The sequence below is a fragment of the Pongo pygmaeus genome, chromosome 11 (assembly GCF_028885625.2).
Source record: "Pongo pygmaeus isolate AG05252 chromosome 11, NHGRI_mPonPyg2-v2.0_pri, whole genome shotgun sequence".
Classification (NCBI taxonomy): domain Eukaryota; kingdom Metazoa; phylum Chordata; class Mammalia; order Primates; family Hominidae; genus Pongo; species Pongo pygmaeus.
In genome coordinates this window covers 127798712-127815168 of record NC_072384.2, presented here as the reverse complement: position 1 = coordinate 127815168, position 16457 = coordinate 127798712, and the positions used below count along the sequence as shown (strand labels likewise).

General features: G+C 38.9%; 1 protein-coding gene across 6 annotated transcripts in view; it reads right to left on the bottom strand.

Moving 5' to 3' along the window:
- Positions 1-16457, bottom strand: part of COL4A3 (collagen type IV alpha 3 chain) — a 148230-nt gene that overhangs the window by 98197 nt on the left and 33576 nt on the right. Inside the window, exon 2 of one of the 6 annotated variants that reach the window (XM_063648005.1) lies at positions 16074-16172. The exons of the other annotated variants lie outside the window; for them this stretch is intronic. The gene's annotated coding sequence lies outside the window, so the exon portion shown is untranslated. The remainder of the gene's footprint in view (positions 1-16073; positions 16173-16457) is intronic. 6 annotated transcript variants of the gene reach the window in all.

Here is a 16457-nt window from a genome sequence, read left to right as displayed (position 1 = left end):
GTATTTCTAATTGTTTAATATATGCTACTAATTAAGAAATCAGTAACTAAAACTTGATTGAATTACTTATAAATTCAGAATAAAGAGATGCAGTAAGGTCTGAGGGCCTCAACTACAAATGAAGTGCAGAATCTTTGTAGTATTGTCCTGGTTTTTGTTTATCTTCTAGATAAATGAAATTGATAGGCAAGGGTGGTGTTTATATACCCAGTCAGTACATTTTACAATAAAATACACACGGTCATATTTTAAACATCCTCTGATTTTAAAAAATTTAATTGTGGAAGAAGGCACCTTGCCAAATTTACCTTCTTAGCCATTTTTTAGTGTGCAGGTCATTGGTGTTAAGTACATTCACATTGTTGCACAATTAATCTCCAGAATTCTTTTTATCTTGTAAAACTGAAACTTTGTACCTATTAAGCAGCAATCTCTCATTCTCTCCTCCCTCCAGCCCCTGACAAACACGACTCTGTATTCTGTTTCTATGAATTTGACTACTGTAGGTACTAAATACAAATGGAATCGTGCAGTATTTGTCTTTTTGTCACTTGCTTCTTTCACTTAGCATAAGGAACTCAAGGTTCATCTATGTTGTAGCATGTAAACACCCTCTTATTTGTTTCATCCTAAGGAAAATTTTTAATATCAAAAGGGTAGTACAAACATCTATTAGTGAAAGCTAAGACTATGATACGCTGCCTGCACCTATGATGCTAGGGAAAACCGAGGGAGGATAAATCTGCACATAAAACAAGCACATAGGCCTGGCGCAGTGGCTCACCCCTGTAACCCCAACACTTTGGGAGGCCGAGGCGGGTGGATCACCTGAGGTCAGGAGTTTGAGACAAGCCTGGCCAACATGGTGAAACCCCATCTCTGCTAAAAATACAAAAATTAGTTTGGCATGGTGGTGGGCACCTGTAATCCCAGCTACTCGGGAGGCTGAGGCAAGAGAATTGCTTGAACCCAGGAGGCAGAGGTTGCAGTGAGCCAAGATCATGCCACCACACTCCAGCCTGGGCGACAGAGTGAGACTCTGTGAAAAACAAAACAAAACAAAACAAAACAAAACAAAACAAAACAAAAACAACAATATGGAGGTGGTTATATATATCGTGCCATATCAATACAGTGGAATATTATGGCAGCTCATAAAAACATGAGACAGATTTATATGATCATATTTTTGTAAGAACCTATATATGCACAGAAATTCTGGAAGTAAATACATAGAATGATTAAAAATGGTTACTCTGGGGATTATGGTGATTTTCCTATTTGACTTTATACTTTTTTGAATTGCTTAAAAAATTTTGCTTGTCCATTATTTCATAATGAGGGAAAAACAATAATGACTTTTCATTTAAAGAAAAAAAGGAAATGATGATGATGAGACTGGTAGGCAGGCTCTTGACCTATCCACAAAAAAGAAAAATAAAAATGCATTGCTAGAAAAGTCTATGTTTTAGGTTTAGTTGATTTTAATTTCTGATTTTAATCCCACATTCTAAGCCTAGTAAACAAACCAAAAAGTATCCAATATACGTTTCAGACATTCAAGAATGAGTCAGTCCGAAGACAAATATTTTCAGAAACACTTTTCATTTTTGTGGAGTTGGTAAGTAGTGCCCTTTGCAGCCCTAAGGTAATAATGTGATAAGAAAGTTCTTAAACCAGACACCCAGACTGTCAAGCCCTAGGAGTTTATGAGAAGGCTCTTCAAAATATGGGACACAAAATAAATGACAAGGAGGTTAACAATATCCAGCTGACCGTATTTCAAAGGACTAGGTAGCGATTCTCAAGTTCTCCACACACAAATCTTTGAAATTGTTTTCATTTGACACAGCTAGTGCCTATAATTCACAATGGACAGGTATTTGAAGAATGGAAAGCCAGTAACATGCCCAGAGATAGCAATAGGACCTGTGAAGTGTTTTAATAGGCTCTGGCCTAAGGAATAAAAACATGTAAAAAGATAAAACTGTAGGCACACTCTATAGTGATTTGGATTTAAAGCAAAAAATATAGAAAAGGTTATGATGCTAAGCTGTTATGAAAATGCAACTTCATTTGTGATGTTTAAGATACAAACAACATGTTTAAATCAGAGAATATACAAATGACAAAATTCACATCAAAGAAGGCTTCTCTATATAGAACACAGGAAAAATTAATAGCATGTCTGATATACTCAGTTATAATATACTTGGGTTTGAAGGCTCTCTAAGAATAACTCAACAATGACTTTTAATCTTTAAATGGAGAAAAGGTATAATATATATAAATAACCTTATTTCCTCAGAATGCATATTTAGACTCTACACAGACATTGTACCTTATCAAATTACTGAGAATTTTTGTATCAATGATCATTCTTAATTTTGTGATTTAGTACCAAGAAGTTCCTGAGGCATAACAGACTTTTCAATATGTGGAGGATAAAATGAAGTGGACTCCAATTTACTTCAGCTATCTTCAGAACTAATCCTCAAATGCATACCATATAGCATTAGTTTGTTTCTGGGAACACAATTTCACCTCTGCTGGTTCCTAATATGCATTGTAATATTTGATCTGTAATTTTCTTTATATGTACGGTGTTTTTTCTTTTTCTTTTCTTTTTTTTTTTTTTTTTCTGAGACAGAGTTTTGCTCTGTCGCCCAGGCTGGTGTGCAATGGTGTGATCTCGGCTCACTGCAAGCTCTGTCTTCCGGGTTCATGCCATTCTCCTGCCTCAGCCTCCCGAGTAGCTGGGTTTACTGGCACTTGCCACCATTCCTGGCTAATTTTTGTATTTTTGGTAGAGACGGGGTTTCACCATGTTGACCAGACTGGTCTCCATCTCCTGACCTCGTGATCTGCCCACCTTGGCCTCCCAAAGTGCTGGGATTACAGGCATAAGCCACCGCACCTGGCCATTTATATGTATGTTTTTAATCGTCAAAAAAGCAGAAACAAGAATGTGTATCTCTTACATATGGTTTAGAGCCTGGGTTGAAAACTACAGCCTACAGGGAAATCTAGTCCACCCCACTGTTTTTGCAGGACCCTTGAGCCAATAATGGCTTTACATTTTTAGATGTAAAAGGAATATTGGTCTTTCCAGGGGAACAGTGGCTAGAAGAATTGAGGACCTTGCCTCTTAGCCCACAAAACCTAAGATATTTACTCTTTTACTCTCCAAAAAAGTCATCAAACACCTAGTATAGAATAGAAAAAATTGGAACAGAGAGCAAAGAGGCTTGAGTTTTTCAGACTGTGTGACCTTGGGCTGGTTAAGTACCCTCTCTGGATCTCCACACTCTTATACATGTGGTCTCTTTTAATTTAATTCCAGTTTATGTTTCAGCCTACGCTTCAGCTATTTAAGGCATCCTAAGAAACTTAATTTTCACTGTACCCTAAAATAGCACTGTGACCTTGATTTGCCTTGGAGGAAGCCAAGTTGGGTCAGGATGAAAGGAAGTAGCTATTATGTTTACAAGGTTTTAAATGTCAAACCAAAAAGTCTGACCAAAACAGGTTTGTTTATGAATGGCCAAGGCTATTATTGAGTCAAGAGCAAGGGTCTTTAGTTTGGCTTTAAGGGTTTAGTGCAAGGGTCTTTAGTTTGGCTTTAAGCAGGTTTATAGTCTCCAACTAGTCAAGAAAGGCAATGTTGTGTCTTGACTTTGAAACCTCTCAACTGCTTTCATTAAATCATGGGTGTTCACCCTACATTGTGGCCTCAGAGTGAGAGCTAAGAATGTTCTTTTTGCTGTAAGACAAGAGGAATAACGTGCACTGGGGATGTCCAAGAGTCATAAAAAATGTAAAGCACCCTTCTAAAATGTATTTGGAAGTGCAATGGGAGGGACCCAGGAGGGAGCTTGCCCTTCTAGATTCCAGCACTTACAGTATAAAATTATAGTAATTAAGATACTGTGGTGGTGTTGTACAGATGGACAAATGTACCAATGGAACAGCATAGAGAACCCAGAAATGGGTCTTCCATATATAGAAACCTCATATATGGCAGACCTGGCACTACAGATTCCTGGGGAAAGGACAGTTAAAGAGGCTGAGTGCATTGATCATTCATATAGAAAACAATGCAAAGCTTCTCTAACTCATAAAAGTTCAATGCCAAATGGACTAAGGACTCAAATGAAAAAGGCAACGTTTTAAAACCTTTAGGGGGAAGTTTCAGAGGGTATCTTTATGACCTTGGGGTAGGGAAAGATATCATTAAAAAGATGCAAAAACATAAACTATAAAGGAAAAGATGGATAAATTCTACTATACTAAAATTTAAGAATTTGTTTCTCAAAAGATATCATAGTTTACAAACTGATGTATTTGCAATATCTATAACTAACAAAGAATTAGTGCCCAAGAATCAATAAGAAAAAGACAAAAAAAAAAAAAAAACAAAAACAGAAAAGATACGTGCACTCATTTTTCAGAAGAGGATACACAAACAATCCATAAACATATAAACACATGCTCAATGTCATGAGTATTCAGAAAAACTGCACATTTAACCCAAACTCAGGTATGCCTTCACGCACATCATTTTGGCAAAAGCTAAAAGTGGGTTCCAGACTGGCAAAAATCAAGTCTGGCCGGGCACGGTGGCTCATGCCTGTAATCCTAGCACTTTGGGAGGCTGAGGCAGGCAGATCACCTGAGGTCAGTGAGGTCAGGAGTTCAAGACCAGCCTGGTTAACATGGTGAAACCCCGTCTCTACTAAAAATAAAAAAATTAGCTGGGCATGGTGGCACACCCCTGTAATCCCAGCTACTTGGGAGGCTGAGGCAGGAGAATTGCTTGAACCTGGGAGGCGGAGGTTGCAGTGAGCCGAGATTGCACCACTGCACTCCAGCCTGGGCAACAGAGCAAGACCCTGTCTCAATAAATAAATAAATAAATAAATAAATAAATAAATAAAAATCAAGTCTGACAGCACCAAATGTTAGTGAAGGCGAGGAGAAACCAGAATGCCTATGTCCTCCAGGTAAGATTGTGAATTGATTTCCAGCATGAATGTAGCACTTGCTAATAAACATAAACGTATATGCATCCCCAAACTTACAGCAATTCCACCCTGGTATATTCCCTGGAGAAACCCTGACATACTTGCATCAGGACAAATGTGCAAATGTGTTCACAGCGGCTTTGTGATAGTAAAAACTGAGAAACCCCATGCATGCCCCAATGGTAGAATGGAAAAACAAATTTTGTTACATTCATAGGATGGGATGTTATACAGCAGTGAAAATGAATAAACTACAGCTTTATGGGGCTGGGTGCAGTGTCACACACTTGTAATCCCTGTACTTTGGGAGGCCGAGGTGGGCGGATCACGAGGTCAAGAGATCGAGACCGTCCTGGCCAACATGGTAAAACCCAGTCTCTACTAAAAATACAAAAAATAGGAGGGTGTGGTGTCATGTGCCTGTAGTCCCAGCTACTCAGGAGGCTGAGGCAGGAGAATCGCTTGAACCTGGGAGGCAGAGGTTGCAGTGAGCCGAGATCGCACCACTGCACTCCAGCCTGGGCGACAGAGTGACTCTGTCTCAAACAAAAATGAAAACGAAAACAAAACAAAAACAAAAAAACTACAGCTTTATAACTAACATGGAAGATGAAAATAAACACACGTACACTGAAAAAGTAAGTCACAACAAATGCATGCAGTATGATTCCATTTTTATAGAGTTCCCCCCAAACAGGTGAAACTAATATATGACTAAGTATTTATGGGGAGACACTGCAAAGAAAAATAAGAAAATAGGTAACATGAAAGTCTGAATTGCATTTGGTGGTGGGGCGGCTGTGAAAAGGGAATGCAGTTGTGGTAGATTACACTGGAGTTTTACTGCTTCTGTTCTCTATCTTAACGCTGTGTGCACCTGCGTGCATGCGTGCATGTGTACATGTGTACTTGAGTGTTTATTTTGTATTCTTTTTTTTTTTTTTGAGATGGAGTCTCACTCTGTCACCCAGGCTGGTGTGCAGTGGTTCGGTCTCGGCTCTCTGCAACCTCCGCCTCTCGGGTTCAAACGATTCTCCTGTCTCAGCTTCCTGAATAGCTGGGACTACAGGCGTGTGCCACCACACCTAATTTTTTATTTTTAGTAGAGATGGGGTTTCACCATGTTGGCCAGGCTGGTCTTGAACTTCTGACCTCAGGTGATTTGCCTGCATCGGCCTCCCAAAGTGCTGGGATTACAGGTGTGAGCCACCATGCCCAGCCTATTTTGTATTCTTTACACTGTGCATATATAATATGTACATCATTTCATGGATGTTGTACTTTATAATGTAGGATAGCTTTGCAATGCTTGTTAAAGACACCTACAAAGATGCTTTGGAGCCTCTGTCCTGTTTCTGCAACAATATTTAACATCAGTTAAGGTTTGGTTCAACAATGTCCCAAAGGTAGTTAGACTCATAAATAACACAGATAGCTTTTACTATGTGCCTGGCACTGTATTAAGAACTTTACTTACAGGAACTCATTAGATCTTTACAATCTTATAAGTGTGTTGTATTATTATTCCCAATTTACAGACAAGAAAGCTAAGCAAAAAAAAAAAAAAAAAAAAGAAAAGAAAAGAAAAAAAAATTCAATAACTTGCCTAACATTCCAATTATCCAGTTCATTTCATCAGGCATTTGAGAGTTGGTCAGAACACATCCATATAAAAAGAAACTGAACAGGACAGAGTAAAGGTCCCATCTTTTTTGTTTGTTTGTTTGTTTTTGAGATGGAGTTTTGCTCTTATTGCCCAGGCTGGAGCGCAATGGCACGATCTCAGCTTCCTGCAACCTCTGCCTCCCAGGTTCAAGTGATTCTCCTGCATCAACCTCCAGAGTAGCTGGGATTATAGGCACCTACCACCACACTCGGCTAATTTTTTGTATTTTTAGTAGAGATGGGGTTTCACCATATTGGCCAGGCTGGTCTCGAACTCCTGATTTCAGGTGATCTACCCACCTCAGCCTCCCAAAGTGCTGGGATTACAGGTGTGAGTCACTGCGCCCAGCCTAGGTCCCATCTTTTAATGTTCTAACACAGAGGAGGTGGAGTTCCCAGAAGACTGGGACACAGAGGCTTCACAGAAGACATGGGGCTAGAACTGTGTTAACAGAGATAGCAGGATTCAAAACAAAGAATCCGTTGGGGAATATATACCAGGCAGGGAGGATGACAAACAAAGTCCAGAAGTAAAAGGTTCAGGCCTGCTGAGGACCTAAGGCCACTAGGCCAGTCTGGCTGGAGTGAAGGGAGCAAGAAGGGACGTTCTAGATGATCCACTGGAAAAGCAGATGCATCTGAATTGGACCATCTAGAACCAGCTGGACGCAACATAGGCCACATACTCTTAGGGAATCCCCGAGATTATCCTGGGATGACCTTCCAAGTACCCCTGTTTGGAACAGGAATTAACATTGTGCTGGTGATGTATGACTATAGTTGGCAGAGCCACTTTTTCTCAAGTCATGTTTTGTGTCGTTCAAAAACATCTGGCTTAGGCAAAAAATGAGGTTCCAAAAGTTTGCTTGTAATGCTTCCCTTTCCTTCTGCTTTCCCTTGGGAATTCCTCAACTTGTATTCTCTTCCCTTTCTTTCTTCCTTCTTCCTCTTGCCATTTAAGATAAAAATTCCATGAAAACTTCAGGAAAATTTTAACATATTTGAAATATTTGCACACAGCATAATTTTGTTTCTCTCCCTCCTCTATTTCTTTCTTTGTTTTTTGCTTCTCTTTCTAGAACTTTGTACTTACCTCCTTCTATATATGCGTGTGTGTGTGTGTGTGTGTGTGTGTGTGTGTCTAACTGCCCAGTGGGTTCACCTTGCTTGCTGCCTAGACAAAACTGATTTATCCAGATAGGGGAATTGCAATGGAGAAAGAGTAATTCATGCAGAGCCAGCTGTGCAGGAGATGGGATATTTATCATTACTCAACTCAGTCTCCCCAAGCATTTGGGGATCAGAGTTTTTAAAGATAGTTTGGCAGGTAGGGTCTTGGGAAGTGGGGAGAGCTGACTGGTCAGGTTGGAGATGGAATCTTCAGGGGTTGGAGTTAGGTTTTCTTAATGTCTTCTGTTCCTGAGTGCGTTGGTACAACTGGGTTGGGCCAGATTACAGGTCTGGGTGGGGTTAGCTGATCCACTGAGTGCAGGGTCTACAAAATGTCTCAAGCACTGATCTTAGGTTTTACAATAATGATGTTACCCCCAGGAGCAATTTGGGGAGGTTCAGACTCTTGAAGTCAGAAGCCGCATGACCCTGAAACTGTAATTTCTAATCTTGTAGCTAATTTGTTAGTCCTGCAAAGGCAAACGGGTCCCCAGGCAAGAAGGGGGTCTTTTTGGGAGAGGGCTGTTATCAATTTTGTTTCAGAGTCAAACTATGAACTGAATTCCTTCCCAAAGTTAGTTCGGCCTATGCCCAGGAATGAACAAGGACAGCTTAAGGGTTAGAAGCAAAATAGAGTTGGTTAAGTTTGATTTATTTCACTGTCATAATTTCCTCAGTTATAATTTTTGCAAAGGTGGTTTCGTGTGTGTGTGTGGTGGGCGGGGGGTGAGAGAGAGTAACCAATACTCCAATTTTTCTAAGAAGAGAATGCATTACTATTTTTTAATTATTTTTCTTCTCTTTTCTCCATTTCTCCCTATTCACCACTTTCTACTTAGCCCCTTCAATTATAACCCTTTACCTCCCCTTCACCAGACACTCCCTACAGGGCAAGTTTATCCAACTATGGGCTTAGAAGCTCCAGAGCAGAACTCTCCCCCACCAGGGGACTGCTTTGAGAGATAACACTCAATTTACAATCCAAAGTATGCCTGCTGTGAAACTCTGTCTCACCTGGAGAGTTTTTGGCCACATTTACAACCTATTTCTGCCTATGAAGACACCAGCTCCAATGCCCGGTAGATAAGGCACCAAAGTGCGTATGTGAACCCCTAACTAGTCACTTCTGCTGCTGCAAACCCCCCTGCCCTTTAAAAGCACCTGCTTTCTGTTCCAAAAGCGAAGCAGTACCCTTAAGGTGGGAAGCCTGTACTGTACTCCTTCCCGTAAGCTAGGTTTAGAATAAAAAGTCACTTTAATTATACCAAACCACATTCTTGTTAACTGGATTCTGCAAGCAGTGGGCCACTGAACCTGTGTTTCAGCTACGAGAGAGAGGAGCGAGAATGTAGGCAAATAAACAAGAAGTGAAGAAGAGATAAATATTTGGAAGATACATTTATTTTTATGTTATACTAAAATGCATTTTTTAAGTGTGTGTTTTATTTTTAATGTGGTGACTAGGTATTCCATTTCTGTGGGGTTACTAACTTTCTTGTTTTCCTAGAACTCTTTTTCTAAGGCACCGAGAAGTTCTCTTAGTTTAGAAACCTGGAATGAAAGGCAAGAGATGACGAGTGGAAAGGGTTAGGGGTGCCTTTTCTGGGCTCTGGCTTGGAGGGTAGGACAGGGCCCCCTCATTCACAGACCTGCTCTTCCTAGCCCAGGACTCAGGATTTCCTCTGGAGTACATATCAGAGCCCTCCTCTTCCACTCCAGGATGTCTCCTGGGCTTCCTCTTAACCACAAAAGTGGTGACACAGTACAAGTATGCAGTGCAAGTGCTTTGTAGCAGTTAGGGGTCTGGGTTTGAATCTCTGTTCCATTACTTTCTAGATGAGCAAACAAACCTGAGTTTCAATTTCTTCATCTAGGAAATGGGGTGATGATAAAGAATACTTCCTTATGGGTTGGTATGAGGCTTAGCTAAGACATGTAAACCTGCATATGAGTGTGTGTCAGTGATTTTCATCATTATTGCTACACTGCGATCAAGCCCAAGCTTCTCAAACCTCCACGTGCACACAAATCACCTGTGAGCCTTTTTAAGACAGAGATTCGGACTCATTAGGTCTGGGGCAGGGCCTGAGAGTCTGCATTTCTGACAAGTTCTCAGGTGATACATACCTCTTGGTATGAGGTCATGGGCCGAATTTGGAAGGATCCAGCCATTTCCTCCTACTCTTCAGTGTTCCCACAGTAACTCACTTTTTGCTGCTCAGCTGGCTCTCTTCCTGCTGTCCTTCCTTCCCTCTCCTCAGTTCCCACCTGAGTCTATCAAAATCTCATTCAATCTTCAGAACCAAAGTCTAAGATGATTTTTCAATTTTTCTGAGAACTTCCTTGCACATTAGAATCACCTGAGGGGGCGGGCCACAGTGGCTCAGGCCTGTAATCCCAGCACTATGGGAGACCAAGGCAGGTGGATCACTTGAGGTCAGGAGTTCGAGACCAGCCTGGCCAACATGGTGAAACCCCGTCTCTACTAAAAATACAAAAATTAGCCGGATGTGGTGGCAGGTGCCTGTAATCTCAGCTACTCAGGAGGCCGAGGGAGGAGAGTAGTTTGAACCCAGTTGGTGGAGGCTGCAGTGAGCTGAGATTGCACCACTGTACTTCAGCCTGGGCAACAGAGTGAGACTCCATCTCAAAAAAAAAAATCACCTGGGGGAACTCTTAAAAACCCTAATGCCCAGGCTACACCCCAGACGTGTTGAATCAAAACCCCAGTCATCAGTATTTTTGCAAGTTTCCCAGATGATTTTCCTTGTAGAGTCCAGAGTGAGAACCATTGCCCTAAAGCCTCAGCTAAGCTGCTCTTGATCTCCCCAGATACGATGCATCAACTTGCCAAGACACTGCTCTTATGACATTTGGCATCATGCTGCTTTATTTAGTGGCATGGGTCCTTGTCTTTTTATACCTAAGAAAACAGAAGTTCCTTGAAAGTGGAGACTGTCTTAATAATATTTAAAGCTCAGGAAATGTTTAAGACAGTATTTTGAACTTAGTAGATTTCAAAAAAAAAAATTTGTTGAATTAAGTTGTATAGTCATATGGGTTTTAAGCATTGTGGGAAGGAATGTAATACTATTATTGATAAATATTTTTGAAGTTATTTACTTGTTTCTGTGTTATTTTAATTTAATCAATTATAATTTTAGCTATAAATATTATCAAGAAAATGCTTACATGTCTGGGATCATGTACAATTATAAAAATAATTTCTAATATAAAATATTCATCCTATAACTATGAGATATTATAGAAGCATTGTATGTCTCAAGGCATTGAAAGCAAATTCTATGTTATAAACATATCATAATGTTTGTGCCTTGCAGAGATTGGCAATCTGGAACAACATACTCTTATTATTGATCTTTATCAAAAGTTAATTTATTTTATTTGATAGAACATTGCATATACACTATTTCATATACAACCTAATATTTTGAAATATGTATACATTATGGGCTAGCCAAAATGAGCTGAATAACATATGCATAACCTCACACAACCTCATAACATTTTTTGTAGTCTTTATTTTTAATATACAGATAAGATTATTTTAAACTATGAAATAAAAGAATATATCAGCTCTTGGAATTTCAAGATTGTATATAGAAGTATGCTAATTTCTTTGTAAAGTAACCACATTTACATTTCTCTCTAAAGAAACTTCTGCTCCTTATTTGCAATATAATCAAATGTTTCCATAATTTTCACTTACCCATTGTAAAAGATGAATGGAAAAGACATACGAATCCTGTTTTTCATCACTGCTGTTGCACCTGCACACAACTTCATGTATTATGTATGTGCCCATGCATATGACCAGTCATTAGTCATGTACATTGGAAACATTAAACATTTGGAAGATTGTGATTATGTGTGCACACATATTCACAAACACACTTGACATTACAGGTTTTGTTCTGAGGATCCAGATACACAGTAAAGGAACATTTTAGGTTTCCCTGACTAAATATGGAAGCTACGCATGAAGGGCTTAAGAGCTAAAGTGTGGCTGAGGCAAATCTGGGGATAGAATTTGAAAATCCCTGGCTACTTGGTAGTTGTGTCCAGCTCGGCAATTGTTGGCTAATAAGATTAAGCTAAGACAGAGGCATTCGGAAGGAAAATGCCAACAAGGAATTCTGTTAGCCTGTCTTTAGAATCCCAGACAATCTGTCCTGCTGAGCCATCATTTGCATGGGTCCCTTTGTATATGGTGGAGTCTAACCCTGAGCATCATCAGAAAGGTTAAGCAATGTTTGTGAGAGTCACTGGCAGAACTATAGTAAAGGATAAGTGTGAAGCCTAAAAAGAGAAGAAAAAATAGTGAGAACATAAGATAAAGAGAAAAAAACAGAAGGAAATGAAGAAAAGAGAGCAATAGAAGCAGTATCAGGTGGCAGCTAAAAGTAGCAGCTTAGATGTATTGAATGCTCATATGACAGACATTGTTCTAAGTACATTATTTCTAATAACTTATTTAATCCTTATTGCATATTACAAATGAGAAAACTGAGGCACAGAAAGACTAGGTAATTTTCTTAAAGTTACCCAGTTAGTAAATGCTGGATCTTGGATTCTTGGAGTTGAATCCAGGTAATTTAGGTCTACTATGAATTATTAAGATGCCACTTAATATTAGTGCTGTTCATTGAATGTAAGCACCATACTATAAAGGTTCTTATCATTTTTTCCACTTCTGCATCCCCAGATTCTATCTAGGCTGAATGTTAGTCAATGAATATTTATTAAGCCCTGGTACTGGTCTGGGAGCTGGGAATCCAGCAATTGACATTAGACAAAATTCTCATGCTCAAGAGGCTTATAATTTAGGGGAATGGGCTTGATATGTGGTAAATATTTGTGGATTATTATTGCTGAAAATAAAACTAACTAGGAGATAATAAATGACTTTGCTACTGTAGCATTAATACATGCATACCAGCATTATCAGTTCACTCCAGGTAGTCAACTTTGGATACCAAAATAAGACAGCCATGATTATTTAGGGCTTCAAGAAACACCTGTAGTTGGAAATGGTAACATTTGATAGGAAGAACAATGAAACATGGAAAAAGGCATGGGAACAGCCACAAGGAAAATACAGACAAGTGTAAATTACATAGCTCTCCGAATACAGGTGAATTGCATACCACAGGCAAGCTAGAACTGGTGTGCTCTTATAATATTGACACCCTACAATGTTACAATACATTCAAAACATCAAGTTCTAATGAACCTGTACTTAATAGTATATAATAGCAAGAATAATTCTGGAAGGGAATTCTGCACCTGGATTTTTGTGTTGCTAACCAACCTTGAAATCAAACTGCTAAACAGGGCTTAGTGTACTGGAAAATCATTTGAAGTCCTTTTACCAGCATTCAGGTTAATGGTTAAAGGTTGGTGTTTAAATTGTACTATAGTTTCCATTTAATACTTTAGTTAATAATACATCATTCCATGGTGTTTGAAAAATACATCAAAACAAGTAACAGCAAATTAGACAAATGCTTCATTTGGGATCAGGAGGTGCTTAGAAAAAAATAAATCTGGCTATCCATTTCCAATAGACAAGAGTAATTAATTTCAATAGGAGAAACACAAACAGTTGAAATGCTTGAGTCCCATAGATGGTTTTAAATCTCTCGTTCCATTCAGAATCCTTTCTGTTTTACAGTTGAAAAGGATTTGGTAGTTTCTGATTGGTGTCTATAGTGACATCAGGTATTTCTCAGTTTTTAGAATGAACTACTTGTTTCTCTAAACACACGACCCCACACCTTGGATTTCACAGTCTATTGAAATCAAGGTCAACTGGAAACGAATACATTGCTACTATTCTTCTTTCTGCGCCTTCAGACCTTAACAAAAACCATTGACTGAGAGGACAGTGGCAAATACAATGTAAGCCTGGGATGTGACAAATTTGCCTTTTCTACCCACAATGTAATGGGCTTTTGCATTTTGCTTTTTGATTCCACCTAACTATGTCAACTCCTATTAAACTACTGTTAAAATTTTAACAACAGAGGAATTTTTTTCCTCCTTAGTGGAAAAGTTTCAGGTCCTAAAACTATTCATGAACTTGTAAATAAGACCATTTTTCTCACAGAAAATCTCCTCTTGCTTTTTACACAGATGCTAAGTAAATACTGTTCAGCTTTTACTATCTTGATTCTTTCTTCTTGAGCTGATTAGCTGTAAAAAGAGAGTCATTAAGGTAACATAATCTAATAAGAATAAATGTATTTGTTAAAACCAAACTTTTTAAAGATACTTAAGGCACATCATTATTATATTAAAATTAAATGTGAAGAATATAATTTCTAATCTAAACTTAATTTAAGAAGAACACTTCTTCCCATTTTCTTGAATGTTTAAAAATTTTCCTAATAACATTTTGGAATAAATGCAAAGCAAAACCAAACAAAACATAAGCAGAGAGTTGAGGAGATCTGACATTTGTAATTGAACATTTCATTGTAATTGAACATGTAATTGTTCAATTGTAATTGTACATGTAATTGAACATGTAAATGAAGCCATAAACTTTAACGTAAATTAACATCATGTTACTCATGACAGAAACAAGTTTACAAGTACAAATCACAGACAACTAAGATGCTTGCTTTTGGAGTCTGTGCATAAGTTTCTAGAATTTGCAATTGAGACCCAAAACATTTTAGCCCTGCTTGTACTGCTGAAGAGTCAGCTATGAATGGCTTTGTGAGTCTGGGCAGATTTTTGAGTCCTGCCTCCAATGCACACTAGAAACATGCATCAGCGCCTTCCTTGTTTTCTAAAATAGGGCAACTATTAAATCTACATGCATTCTTTAGGCATCAACTATGTGCTATAGCTGTACTTGGGACAATGGAAAATTTGTGTGGGCTGGCCTTATGCAGAACAGAAGTGAGATGAGAGCCAATAATTGAACAATCAAGAGTTGAAACTCTGCGTAGAACCAGCATGACGTGGGACAATGGGGAAGAGTGTGGTGCTTTGGGTTGCTGGCACCCAGGAAAGACTTTGTGAATGCAGTGGATGTTCAAGAATGTTCTAATGGAAGGTCAGTGTAGATTAAAGGAAAAAAGTCCCTTTCTTCGAATTGTGTCTACACATACACACTATGTAAAGATACAAACTTCGTTCCTGTTCTTTCTTTTCCATCTACATCCAGATCACAAAAAGAAATATCATAAGATGGTGAGGTGACAGTCAGGCTCTGCCAGCATTCAGCTGTGCACCTGGGAAAAGCTTCAGTCTTTCTGGTCTTCAGCTTTCTTAGATTGGGCAAAGCTATCTCTATGTTTTTTTCTACTTCTAGCTTTCTGTGATTAGGTCAAACCATACATGTCTACAGAATGTGGTACCTTCTAGACTGTGAATAAACATGCAGTATAATTTATGAGTTAACATATATAAAGATAAGCTCTTGCTGCAGCCTTCCTATTAACATTGGGAGGCATGACCCATCCTTCAGACTAGTTTTTTGTTTGTTTGTTTGTTTTTACATTTTTATATGCACAAGAACTATGCATGTTAAAAGCACAAACCCTTCTGAACTTGCCCTTCTCCCAACAACCTGTCTTCATTCTGATTCATTGAATTGGGGCTGGGGCCACAGATATGAATGTTTAGTCTGGTCTGGGCCCAAGAATCTCAATATTTAAGATCTCAGGTGATTCTGATGCTTGTGGGTTATGGACGACAATGCAGAAACACTAAAGTAAGGGATTAATCCTGACCTTGGGTCATTTCTCAAGCTGAAGACTTTCAGGGACTTTAGGAAAATTTCAAATCAATCTCTTTGGAATGCTTCAGATTAGAGACAAATCCCTTAGGTCTGTTTGATCCAGTCGTAGTTGCAGACTGAATGAGCCGAAGTGAACTACAACAGGGCATTGATTACCTGGTTATATTTAAATCTCTAAAATACTTATTTTCTAGGATGATAGTATGCCAGGGGCAAGAATTTTCAGAGGTAAAGATTGCCAAGTAGTATCAGAGATAGAAACGACCCAATCCTGGGGGAGGAATGGGGGTGAAATAGACAAGGAAATTCATGACTAACTCTGCTATAAAACTACAGAGGTTGCAATTACACAGGTAAATCCTCCGGAAGAAAGTGGAATTTTTCTTGTGATAAACATCTCACTCAAAGGCCCCTTGCCATGCTTACCAACCTTCACTTACTGGTAATACGTTCCTCTGAGCCTAACCTGAATTTTTTCATTCTTCAATTCAGTTTGCTCCTAATCTGTCCTTAGGAGTGAAAACAGCTGTTACTCTGCCCTGGAAAATAAACCAACAAAAAGAAAAAAATATTTTATATACTTGGAAAATATTAAGATATAACCCTTCAGCTAGGTCATTTTATTTTCAAGTGTTGTATGCACTATTTTGAGTCTCCTGTGAACATTCTTATATTTTTAGAGAGGGATATCCCTGCTCAAGGCCACATCCTTACTCTCGACCAGCTTGGATGCAATGATGGGTTGATGGCGGGTAGGATATTAAGTCCTACATCCCCTGCCCTAATTCCTGTGACTCAGCAGAGCCATCTCAGTTGCTGCCATT